The sequence below is a fragment of the Psittacula echo genome (assembly GCF_963264785.1).
Source record: "Psittacula echo genome assembly, chromosome: 15".
NCBI lineage: Eukaryota > Metazoa > Chordata > Aves > Psittaciformes > Psittacidae > Psittacula > Psittacula echo.
In genome coordinates this window covers 11,659,589-11,673,044 of record NC_137751.1, presented here as the reverse complement: position 1 = coordinate 11,673,044, position 13,456 = coordinate 11,659,589, and the positions used below count along the sequence as shown (strand labels likewise).

The 13,456-nt window shown below is 38.7% G+C and overlaps 1 protein-coding gene across 4 annotated transcripts in view; it reads right to left on the bottom strand.

Moving 5' to 3' along the window:
* The window catches only part of CUX1 (cut like homeobox 1), a 269,114-nt gene that overhangs the window by 192,652 nt on the left and 63,006 nt on the right, over positions 1 to 13,456 (bottom strand). The window lies entirely within an intron of this gene.

The window sequence follows — 13,456 nt, the reverse complement described above, 5'->3', positions numbered from 1 at the left end:
CATGTTAGATTCTAGAAAGCAAAAAACACCCCCAAAATAACTGCACAAGACATGCCTAGCACAGTATCCCTTCTAACACACTTAAATCCTAACCAACCTTAGCATCATCTATTCACCTGCTGTTCACAGAGGGCACTGAAAACTTGCACAACTACAAGAGACCAGCACTTCTGCTGTCAGTTTTTCACATAAACCAAACTCTTAACAGATGCTGACATATTGAGTCTATCCCCAAAAGCAGAGAAAAAAATGCTTCCTTTGGATCACACACATTTTTGTGATCTCCTTCAAAGCAATTAAAGCCATCCTAATTTAGGAGCGACACATGATGGGGTTGTAAAATGATGTTTCATTTGGTGCTTCAAAAGTGGAATATAGATACAGTTTCTAAAAGGAGACAAGCTATTAATGAAATGAGTTGTGAGTGCTTTTTAAACTTTCATTCACGAGTAAGTCACATCAGAAGCTCAGTTACTGCTCCAGGGAAGCCCCTACCCAGGAAGATTATTCCAGTACATGCAGTCCAGAGGAAAACCTCTTGTGGCACCTCCTGCAACCCCCTGTTTGAATGCTGTTTATGAAAACAGTATTCATTTAACAGAAGAACAAACCTACTATTGCTGAACCACTCCAATTTTCCAATGAAAAGAAAAACCACATTAATCTTCTGATATGCATGTGGTAGCACCTTGGAGACACTCAGGAATCTTCCATGAACAAAAGTGCTCTATAAATATAAAATATGTAATTGACATCTCAATGACCCCATCATGATAAGCTATTGAGCAGAAAAGTCTGTGCTTCGGCTGCATGCAGGCAATTCCCCACCATCCTTTTTGGTACAGAAAGAGTATGTTTTCATCATCTTTGAAAATAATGTACTTTTCAGGTACATCAATTCAGAAATCTACTTGAGGACCTTTAGATTTTGACTGTAAGAGCCTTTTTGTAATTACACACACATTTCTACTGGAGTATTTAAAACGCTATTGAGGACGAGAGGAACTGCAGTTAAGGAAGAATGAAATCAGGATGGGTGTCTATACAGGTAATCAGACTTAACCTTTTCTTTCTTCTTTTTGTTTGAAACTTCTAGGGGTTGGGGATTTTTAACATTATCACAAAAGTTTCTGTTCTAAACCCTGTCACGTCACAAAATTTCCTGACTGGCACATTTCAATATCAGAGAAAAGTACTCGATGAAAACACAACTGAAAAAGACACCAGAAAAATAATTAAACTCATTAAAGGGCCCCTTGCAAACTGAAGCCAAGGAAGTGGTGTTCGAACACTGGGTTCTTCAATAAGAGTACAACCATATTCAAGTAACGAAGGTTTTGGTGTTTATTGCTGCATGTATGGTCAGTGCTGCAGCCGTAAATGCTTTCAGCATGAAGTAAAGGACATTTTCCATACATGAAACATGTTTTTAAGTGGCCTCACTGTCACTGCTAGAAAAAAACCTACTTGGCACAGGGACTGGGATTATACAGAAATAGGAAAACTCCTACAAATTTTAACTGACAAAGAAACATGACTTTAATAAAAGGGGGATTTACTTGATAAATTGCCCTTTTATCAGTAGTAAGAGTGCTGTAATTTTAAGATGTTGCTCAATCATTTTAAGATTTTAGAAAACTGTTTGAAAGTGCTCTCTAATAAAAATACAACCAATAATAGAAGGATGTTGTAGCAACTAAAAGGGTATTAAAATTGTGCTTTCGTTAGTTCTGAGTTAAGGAACAATGGCAGGATTAGCAGGAAACTATTACGAAATTAATCTGATTATTGCCTTATAAATAATGAAGCTATACTTAAAAGGGTCCACAAGCTCCACCATGTCAGAACATGGGTCTAATAGATGACGCAAGACTAAAAAGGAGGATATTTTCCCTCGTAATTATATAGCAAAACCTGAATCCTCCCAAAAATCAAGTAAGAACAAACAGGGAAGGGAAGAAAACCTGTATGGCTTGTAAAAACACAATAAAATTAAGAGCAACGAACTCCACCCTCTTCACAATCAGTTTCAGAGGAAAGAGCAGCACTTTATTCCTGTCGTGGGGCACACTACCACAATTTCTCCAGAAACAAATATGTCTTCCATAGCACTTTTTTGTTAGCTGGATGTGAAATTCTTCTCCACAGAGCACCAGCATGGCCAGGCAGGGAGAACAGTCCCTGCAAAAGAGACTACCATTGGCCACAGCCTTCATTCACCTCTGATCAAAGCACTAACAGCCACAGCCAAGTGGATAAAAATCCATTTGAGTTATTTAGGCTCATTTTTGTACCATGGTCAAAACCAGTTAAGATCTGTTCCCCTCTTACTTGCTAAAATAAGCCTGCAGTCAGTGATTACACCAATCTATACGGACTGCAGATGAAATGAGCAGGGATAAAGCTGACTGACCAGTTAACGCTGGTCCCAATATTGGATGAGTCTTGGTGGTAGTATTCTGGCTTTGTCTGTGAAAAATCCACCTCTGGTCTGCAAAAAATCCCAATCTACCTTTCCTTTTTTACCTAGTATAAAATACACATCTCCTGCTCGCAGTGGGGGAAAGCTACATTACCTACTACCAAAAATATCCTTTGTGATATAAAGGGTTTTCTGGATCCTGAGAAATAAGACTGATTCTAACGAGAGTCTTAATAAATCACAGCTACTCAAACTCACCCTCTGAATAAACCACAATCAGGGAAGAGAAGACAACTTAAAAAGTTCCCACCATCAAACCGCTTTATGAGTAAAGCTGTATTACTAATGCAACTGAAATACCAACTGCAGCTTCTCTCCATTTCCACCCACCCTCCAGCCACTAGTAGCAACTAGCACTCCAGAAACTGACATGAAGACCTGATTAGCGCACTCTTTACTTCCAAAATAAGAAGATTAAATCAAGCTGTCTTCACATACAGACACAGCGCACCTACAACGCAGAGGATCTATGCATCGGAGCCAATATTAATCCCGTATTTCTAAACTCTGCTTGCTCACAGTTTATCAGTGTTCTGCAAACACCCCTGGGCTCCATCTCCTGCTGACTCACTGGCGGGTTTTACCTTGGTGTTACTTTTCTGGAGCCATTAAGGCTGGGTACTGGTCCTCAGCTGACAGATCAGGCTGCTTAAACCAGGGTGTGGGACAGAAAAAAGTCGTGCTGTCTAACCTACAAATCCTGCTGTAAGAGCTAGAGGAGGAACTGCTTCACACCTTACAACCATCCGGCCTTCACCTAACACCTCTCACAGCCAACTGTGGCTCCAATTGTTTAAAACACCAAGTTAAAAATAGGAGGGAAAACAAGTCCTGATCTGAATTGCCACCAAGCTGCTGCCATGACCTCAAGGCAGATCCTTTAACTTGCATGTAAACAATTCTTTTCCAACAGGATACAACAATGATGGAGTTTAAAAGGAACTGGAGGGACAGTAGCACGAAGTACTGAATACAACCATCAGTGCACAAAAATTAGTGAGGAGGTACTAAAATGGAAGAAACTTTATTTTATATTATTTTATATTATTTTATATTAAAGTTATTCCTGCTCCCACTCCAATGATATTTGTCTACAACACTCATTAATATCTGAGATAGCACCTTCTTCTGCCTTAAAACATCTCTGTATTTTATGTATACTTTCTATTGTTTTTACAGCACGCTGTATGTCTGCTGAAAATTTTCCTTTGGAATAAAAGCCATCCACTCTCAAACTCTGGGAAAATGAGGGGAAAAAAAGAAAACAGCAAAGAACCAGCACTTCCAAAGTTATTTCACGTTTTCAATCACGACCCTTTCAGCAGGCAGTCAGGATGAAATACTGCTACCCCGATTTTCCAAGTGTGTGACATTCTTTGCTGTTCTCAGGACACAGCACAGCGGGGGAGCAGCGATACTCCGCTGCAGGAGTTCAATCACCGGTGTTCCAAGCTTTCAAACCAAATAAGCAAATGGTTTCCCTAACGGCAAAGCTGCAGTTGGGAAAAATCTGCTCCATGGGTCACCTCAGGATCTTCTCCATTCCTGAAGCTCAAAAAGGCTAAAATATACATATTGGATGGGGCCTGGAGCAACCTGCTCTAGTGGAAGGTGTTTGCCCATGGCAGGGGGTTGGAACTGGATGAGCTTTAAGGTCCCTTCCAACCAAAACCATTCTGCGATTTTATATATAGATATATATATATATGTGTGTGTGTGTATATGTAAAATAAATATATATATATATATAAAATGTGTGTGTGCATATTAATACATATTTCATACACACACACACATATTAATATATATAAATGCATTCAGATTCTGAAAGTTTGATAATATTCTTTATCTTCCACGCCTTAAAATGCCAGCTATCAGTGAGAAAGACAAATCTGGTCAGTGAACACAAAATGATGAAGATATTGGTAAATGATATTAATAGCAAAAGACTATTGGAGAAATACAGTTACTACATTAAAAAATAGAGAGGAATGTGGAAATATTACTCCAGAATACTTACTGAAGGATAAACTTTCCTTGCCATCTCTACAATGGTTTTCATGATGTACACCAAAAATACTTTGCTAACAAAGAAAATGCCAATAAAAGTATCAGTGGCCATGGCCTGTTCAGACCAGCAAGTTAGGTTATTGACACTGATCAAACCTGGCACCACCACCTTCATTAAAAACACATCTTTAACATACATACTATACATTCAAATATTTAAATTTGGAAAGTTCTGCAGAGTAAGAATTTTGCATTTCATGCCCACTCAATTCATCAACGCCAGCTAATGACAGAGTGAAGAACATGGGAACGACAGCAGTTACAGCATTTCCATTAATGGAAGTTAGTATTGAAATACAAAACTTATGTTTTTGCTGCTGGAATTAAACCAAAGCATCAGTCTTAAGGATGTTACCAAGGAATGCAAAATAAATGAACAACTACTACAACAGCTACAACTACAAAAAACCACTAGGGAATGTGTTTCAGTGAGCTACCAACATAACCAATCTTCTTGTCAAAACCACTATCTACTAAGGAAAATGAAGCCACTGAATTAAAATACTTTCTACCCTATGATCTAGCCCTTGAGCTAATGTTTAAAGAAATACAGGGCAACATATTAATTCAGTTCTTCATATCAGATTATTAATAGGTGACAAACCAGGAACTCATTACGGGGGTGAAAGAAGTCTACAAAGAGATAATTACATTTGTTGAATACTGAAGGGTAAAAGCCGGATCAGATCGGCCTGGCAGGATCGCAGAAGCACAGATCAGAAACGACTCCTCTGTCAGAGCCATCACCCAGTCAAGGTGTTTCAGAGCACATCCAACAGCCACAGGCTCCATCCTCCAGATGAGAAAAGGGAGGTGACAGAAGGTTGTGCCTCTGCCACCTGCACTACAAGCACTGAAACCCAGAAAAATACTTTAAAATGAGTCAGTTACTCATTTCTTGTCCTAACTCCCTGTAACGTTTGATTCCAGCTATGGAATGTTTGAGAAACCCCATTCCAGAGAAGCCAAAAAATGAAATGAATGATTTAACTAAGGAACTAGTTATCAAAAGGACAGCAAATGCACTGGTCTGAATGGCAGTATTTGCAAACTGAAGAAGAAAAAGTCAGGTTTCTAAATGTATTGTCAACTGCAGCACTGATTTAACTCCCCCAACAAGAACCAAATCTTCAGTACAAACTTCTGATCAACCCTAACTACCATCTTTTTTTAATTACCCCCCCCCCCATCTGTATTAACCTATACTGAAGACAAGAGAACTCTGGATCTATTACATTTACATTGTATCACTGCAATTACCCCATGAGAATTTTTCCAAGATGATTCGTAACTCTCTTTACAACAGTAATTTAATGGAGTCAAAATAACAGAATTAAGAAGCAGAAAATAGAAGAACAGTGCAAAAAATGGTAATTTTGCTCTGGGAAGTTGGGACTTGCCATTTCAAATTAGCAGAAACTGTGAAGTGGGCATTACTGACAACGTGAATATAGTAATTGGGGTTGATTTCTTGGCACGTCGCCGAATCCTCTGACTAGCGCCTTGCAAGTTAATTACAGCTCTGAACAGAGTGGGGACACTTTGCTGTGACGCAGATAGGATGAGTGCACAGGCCTCCAGTGGAGCAACCTTGAAGCATTATGTGAGAGAGGCAAAAGAACTTTCCATTAATGGAAGACCATATGGAAATTCAGAGCTAAAAGTGCAATAGGACAATCAAGAATAAATAACCTGTTGGGCTTTTACAACCATAAAGAATCTGTTCAACCAAAGGGTCATCGTTTCATCCACTAAAACAAGCCACCTGCATCCAAAATTCAACAAGATTCTTATCACTAACCTTTGATTTTAACTAGTAGTATTTAATTAATTTGGCAGAACTACGTAACTCCTTCCTGAGCGATAACTACCTCCCCTCTTGGGTTCCTTCTGTAATCATTTCCTTTGATTAACTTTACTGTATTTACTCAAATTAACACACGTATTTCATACATGTTGCAACAAATTAGAACAGAAGAATTAAAAAGCAGCCTGCCAACTTAAAAACTGAGCAAGTGGAACTTCTGAATTAAAGCAGACAGAGTTATTAGGTGATTATTATATGGAGAACGTTCAGAAGCAAGAACATGCCCTTTCCATTTTCATTTTGTATTACTAGTGATTACATGATATATCTTAAATTATAATTTGAGGTAAAACTATGATTAAAAATAATTTAAATATTGCACAACAAGTTAATTGCTCTGGAATTTCATCTTTGTTCCTGTTCTTTGATTCAAAGATCCTGCGTGCAGGGTATCTGCTCCATGAGTCTCGCCCAAGGTGCGGGGGCCAGGACTTCCTCGAGCACGTTGCTTCGTGGTCTTTACCAGGGATAGGAAACCACTAGGTACCACTTTTACACGGCCCACATTTGCTGCAAAGCATTACTGCATCCAGTAAGGCAGAGGTAAGTGGCAGTTCCCCTTTCTCACAAAACCTTTCAGTTTTAAGAAGCAAAAACAGAAAAAAGGAAACAACCAACCCCTTCCCCAGCCATCCAAAACTGGGTGAAGTACCAGGAAGGAAAGGTGGAAGCTTTGCCACTGTCACAAACCAAAAGTGACTGCCTTAATCACAAGTCCTTGAGTTTTCAGGGTTAGACTGTTGTGAAAAACTCTGAAAAAGCCTTCACAACATAAACCATAATTCAGGAGCAAAAGACACTCACCTTAAAGCCACAATCTCTCTTTGCACTGCAAGTGGAAAAGCTTACACAAGAGAAACTAATTCAGTCAATCTGTGTTAAACTAGTTGTGCAGGGCATGGATGACTCGTTTCATTCCACAGTATCACTTAAGCAAAGGGATGCTGGCCTGAATCGCCTTGGTTCATACAGACCATTAACCCAGACCTCATCTCAGGTCATTTCCTTCACCACCGGATCAAGTTGTCTGGGAGCAACCATTCCCAGTTAAAGCTATATCAAAACATCTTCCCATGAAAGCCTAGTTTGATCAACTGGCACTTCAAGACAGCTCTTTTATGAGAACCATTTCCAAATGCCTCTACTCGGGGAATACTGCACTTCCAGCTTTGAGGCCAATAACAGGCTTACACACGGTAAGATGGAGCTAACCCAGGATAAGGCAGTTGGTGAAATTGCAGAATCCTGTTTGGGCCTGCTCACTTCAGTCAATGAGAAAAGCAAGAACTTCAGGCAACTTTCCTCAGTTGGGGTCAAATCAGGGGAAAGGAGAAGCTGGGAGGTTGGCTGGTTTTCTTTCAATGCAACCACGAAGAATCAGTCTCCTTGGATGAAAAAAAGACTGAACAGAAGACAGTGACTATGCCCTTGCTGCAAGGGGAGAAACCATTACAGCACAGGAACTCTGCATAAAGTACTTGTGTTAAATTTTATAGGGAGTTTTATCCTGCGGGATCCAAGTCTTGAGAGACATGTTACACAAGCACGTGCAAATAATCCCACGCAAGGATTACTGATTGGTTTCTGTTGTATTTAACTAACTCACTTTTAAGCACCAAGAGAAATAAAGTTGGATCAAAGTAAAAACTATCTGGAAGAAAGGGGATAAGAATACAAGGGCAGTGCAGGATGAGACCTTCAGGAGCACTGCAGCTGGATTTCCTTAAACCCGCAAAGAGACTCTACCCAAAGGTTTGTTTTCCCAGTTTTGTCTCCACTGTGCCCTTCTACTTCGCTATTTTACATGGATTTAAGAGAACCAGACAGAATAAATACACGCTGGAATACATAAACTAGCTTCTTGTATAAATAAGCCACCAGAATTACTCAGACTACCAACCTGACAAAAACAATACTAAAACTTTAACTATCTCCATGGAAAGAAAACACCACCGTTCATCTTGCCAGCAAAGAAACGCAGAGACATTAAATCTCTGGGAAGAGACAGACCCATAAGAGACTCGTGAAGATACTGATCTGATCAGTCATAATCACAACACCAGAAGAGGCTGAGGAAAGAGATGGCAAAATGAAGAGAGCTGTCGATGCAGCGCATGCAGGACAGAAGTAAGAGCTCCACTTCCCTGGAAAACAGATCATTTATGTCCTTTTGGTCTCTGAGCACTCCTCAATCTCGCTCACAGTTCCTAAGAGAGAAGGTTATTACCTTGTCCTGCAAACTATGGAAAATTACACGTCCTTGTACATGAAATCCCTGCCTTTTAAAATCTTGCTGGTTTACAGAGCATTCAGCACTATGACTTGATCGATAATGTACTCAGCTCCAATCTTTTTCAGGTTAAGGGTTAATTACCACTAAGAGGTATCTTGATGGTCAGCAAATAAAACTGAAACTTTTCTCCTCCAGGTACAGTCTGTATTTTCAATTACAGTGCAACTCACAGACAGGTACTTAGAAAGTCAGGTTTGACACTTCCTGCTCTTAAACAACAGGAAATAGAGTAAAACAGAAGCTATAGCAACAAAAATTGGATTAAGAGCTACTACCTGGTTTTCAAATTGCCAGAACCAAACTTGGGAAATTTTAGCTTATAATAATTCTAATACTACAGTAAACATAGAAAATACTTTACAAACAAGGCAAAACTACTTTGCTGTCAATTCTTGCAGCCCTCGGCCCTGCCACTGGAGTGTCCTGGGTGTGAACTCTCCTGCACAGCAAATTCACTATTGCTCCTTCTGCCTGCTCAATAATCACCCGGCTAAGCTCCAGCTCCTGGTAAACATCCCTCTTTCACAGCTGAGAGGGAAGTGTTTTCTGGGAATTCCTGTAGCCTCTGGCTTGGTTTCTTACATTGGCAGGTCCAACCTAAGGGCCAGAATAAACAAATAGTGTTCACAAAGTGTTAAGTATTCCCAGGAGAAAAATCTGTCCTGGAAGTCCAACCAAGACTTCCATGATACAGATTAAGTGATTTCTTCCTCCAAAAGAAGGTACCAAAGGATATGGGGCAGAAAGATTTTACCAGCACCACTAAGGAGAGATTTGGAACAAATCAAGGCAAGTGGCTAAGAGTCTAACATCCAGTTTTAATATAGAAACTTGAGAGTAAATACAAAGCAAACAACAAAACAAGTTGTGTACAACGGAATACTAAATGTACACAAGTAGGAAGTGTCCTTAAAGTAATGAAGACGCTTTTCACATTCGAAAGAACTGCTAAACCTAATACTTTTTGTAAATTCCAAATTCTATAAATGATTAATCCCTGGAATTTTGTTTTGAAGAAAGTAACTGCTAAGATGTGGAGAACAATCTCTGATTTTTAATGCTTGCATGAATTTACTATGAAGTACCTCCTAATTAGCTCATGCAAGAGAAATACAACAGAGAAGTGGAGCTGAGATTTTAAAAGCATGAAGATTCACTGATGGCAATGACACAGATCTCTGACAATCTGTTCTATCTGAAAAGTGTTTATCTACAAAGCGGTTCACAAATATTAAAGCAATGCCGAGTGCTACTGCTTCACCCAGCCTATGGCACGTTGTATATAAAAATCTGGCACTTGCCCACAACTCCAGCAGAATACACAACACTCCATGAGAGCTAGTGAGAAAAGTCAAGTTACTCGTACTGAAAATGTATGGGTTTGTAATCTGAATATGTCACAAACATGCAACTTTACACAGTCCAGGAATACAAAAAGGGAAATACAGATATATTTTTATATATATATATAAATAAATATAAAAAGAGAGAGTGTGCCTATTATTAAATAGTACATATTTTATATATAAATAATATACATAGAGAATAATATTTGTATATACAAAAGTATACACTTTTCCCCAAATATAAAGTTTTAGATTGACTCTGACTTTTCCCAGTTTTTCTTAAAGGTCAAGAGTCCACGCTACACTGCACCTCATTTAATTTTCTATCTTTCACCTCTTATCTCCCCTTTTGCTCTTAAACACTAAAGAAATGTATAAAAGCATCCTATGGCACATCTACCATCGCTGTACAAACAGAACACTTCCATCCCGACTCAAACAGCTATTCTAGTTCAGAATTGTGGGAAGCTATTTCAGATATTTTTAGAGTATCGATAAGTGAACAACCTTTGGATTAAAGAATTCCAATTAAGGAGCCATTGTTTTCCTTTCTGGGAATTTGCTGGTACCAGTCTAGGAACTCCACCCAGCAGCTTTGGGAGTTGTCTTATTCTAACTTAGTCATCAGCTTTGGAAAGCCTCCAACCAAAGATCCCAACGTGCAAGACCCTGTTTTTAAGAAGATAAATGTAATGATTTTTATCCACTAAGCATCTTTATTTTTTTATCCACCCACTGATATGAAGGTCAATTGTTTCCTTTTTAGGTAAAAGAAGTCACTACAATTCTCAGAAACAGTTCTTTTCCATTGATTTCAATACATTTCTCTTATTTTGGCCCCAGAATGTTAAGCTCATTTAGTGAATGTACTGAAAACCAAACACCAGGGTTCTTTTTACTCAATTTTTTATTACACAAATATCATTCTGCAGTTTGCACCACTTGTGATTATTTATCACTGTATAAATCCATACAACAGGCACAGGATTTATTCCTAAATAATGAGGGGGAAAGGAGATCACCAGAACAGCAGCCACAAATCTATCTCCTTGCCATTTGCAAACCATTTTTCAACAACATTTTGGAGCCAAACTCTTAGCTTTTAGAAACTTTCCACACAAGAGAAAACATGCCAGTTTTACTAATAGACACTTCAACGCTAACATGACCAAGGGTCTTAAATAACTGAATTAAAACCTATGTTTCAAGCACAACATATTTACCAGTTATCCCTTTATTAGCTTCTATACTCAGCAAAAGTAGCTGTTGAATGTACTGGTCTTTCATTAAATTCTAACATTAAATTCTGATTCCTGGCACAAAGTTTAAGAGATCAGATTGAAGGATATCAAAGCGTGGCGCACATTAGGTTTTACAGAATACATCAGTCATAATGTGACTGACAATAGGCAAATCTTGCCATTAGATTGGGTTATTGGAATACTAATTGCTAATTTTCCTACTCAGAGAGCAAGAAAAAGTGAGCACATTGGTAAAATTAAGTAATTAGTTTCAATAAAAATATTTTATTGCTTAACAGCACCGATTTTATGTAACATCCTTTATACCTGATGTTCTTTTACATGGAAGTGAAATACAAATTACTTATGAAAGGGGGACACAACTAATACCAAAGCTTCGACTACCGCCTTTCCTATTTGGCAGCAACAAGCCAGGACTCATGAGCCATTCTGTCTTCCTTCAAATCACCCTGCTAAAGGAAGAAAGAAACCTGGAGATGCTGTTAGCACTCAAGAATCTGTTTACCCTTAATCCTGCAGATGATGCCGCATCTAAGCATTTACTCGTATTGGCAAGGAAAAGAAACACATTCTTTCAGAACTGAAAATAATAGAAACAATCGAATATTACTGAAAATAGACAAATTAACTGTTAAGATTCTATCTTCTATTTTTCCAAGTTCCTCTTCCCTCTACATTGCACAGGGTCACAGTACAAGCATAAAGTAGGGATGCCTTTAAAAAGGTTTTGTTCAAAAAATATTGAGTAATTTAAAGAAGTGCAGAAAACAGCCAAAGATGCCCCTCAACACCCCCACACCCCCCCAAGAAAAATACCAATGTCCTCTTTTAACTGTATTCTGAAGCACACAGGTATTCATAAAAGAAGAAACTGAACACGTCTAAAATCCTAGTACATCATCATCATCATCATCAAGACCTTTGGGAAAGTTACCAAAGTTTTCCATCCCAGCCCTGTGATAAGAGAACCCCTTTTTTAAGGTCACAAAACCGAGTGTATAAATCAGATTTACCAAAAGGTAACAAACCACTCCTACCCACCAGAAGCTGCTTTTGCTTCTGAAAGGTTCAACAATGTGCACTTTGCCAACTAATCCATCTCCCCAAGAAACTTCTACTATTTCAAAAGCTCGCACGCAAAACATGTTGCATCTCTTTCATCTTTTATTAAAGATACCCCAACCAACCAAGCAAAGGGAATGCAGGAATCTTTTTCCTTGCTCCAAAATTACACTGATTTGGAAAACAGAACAGCAATATTTAATGTTGGACCAGCAACAGGTTTTAAGAGTCAAATACCTCATAAAACATATCATCTGCACTTCCCTATTTCATCCAGTTATTGCTCATGTAAAAGAATCTGTATCAGAAGCCATTTTCTAAGCCGTTTTACATGCATTCACACATTGAAAATGTGCTAACATTATTGTTGAGACACAGAATTTACCGGAAAAGTATGTCAACTGCAGAGATACTGTAGCACACTTGCTCTAAGACACCATTACCAGTTTTATCTGTAAGTAGAACTACTTTTATGTGCATACCTATACATACACATACACACATACGCAGAGCACCCGAGTGCCTTTTCACTAGGTCACAGCTAAAGAACTTCAACTGAAAGTTAAGTAACCAATATGAATTCACAGATTACTTTCTTTATTAAGTAATCTTGAAGGGTGGGAGGTTCCCTGAGCAAATTATCACTTATGGGAGATGAGCAAGCAGCATCCTCTGCAAAAGACAGAGGTGGGGAACTTTAGAGGAAAAGCCTAAGGAGATTCAGATGAGCATCAACAAGCAGTTACTTTACACACTCAACCCTTCAGAACTCAGTGCTGGTAAAGAACAAAGACATCTCTAACACTAGTGAGCTACAACTTTTAAGTCTAAAGATCCTAATTTTTTGGCAAAGACTGTTACTGTTCAGTAGAGCTTGTCTTTATGTGCCACCATCCAGTGGGGAAGAAGCCCTCAAAGCATTAAGCTTGCTAATCTCCTGAGCAGAGGGAACTGCTATTAAAAATGCTAGTTAGACAGACAGGCTTCTATGAAAGTCTGCTACACAGGTTCATCAAACTCATTAAAACTAGCTTTCAATCCCAGGCTTGGGAGTGTAATCCCTTTAAGAAACCT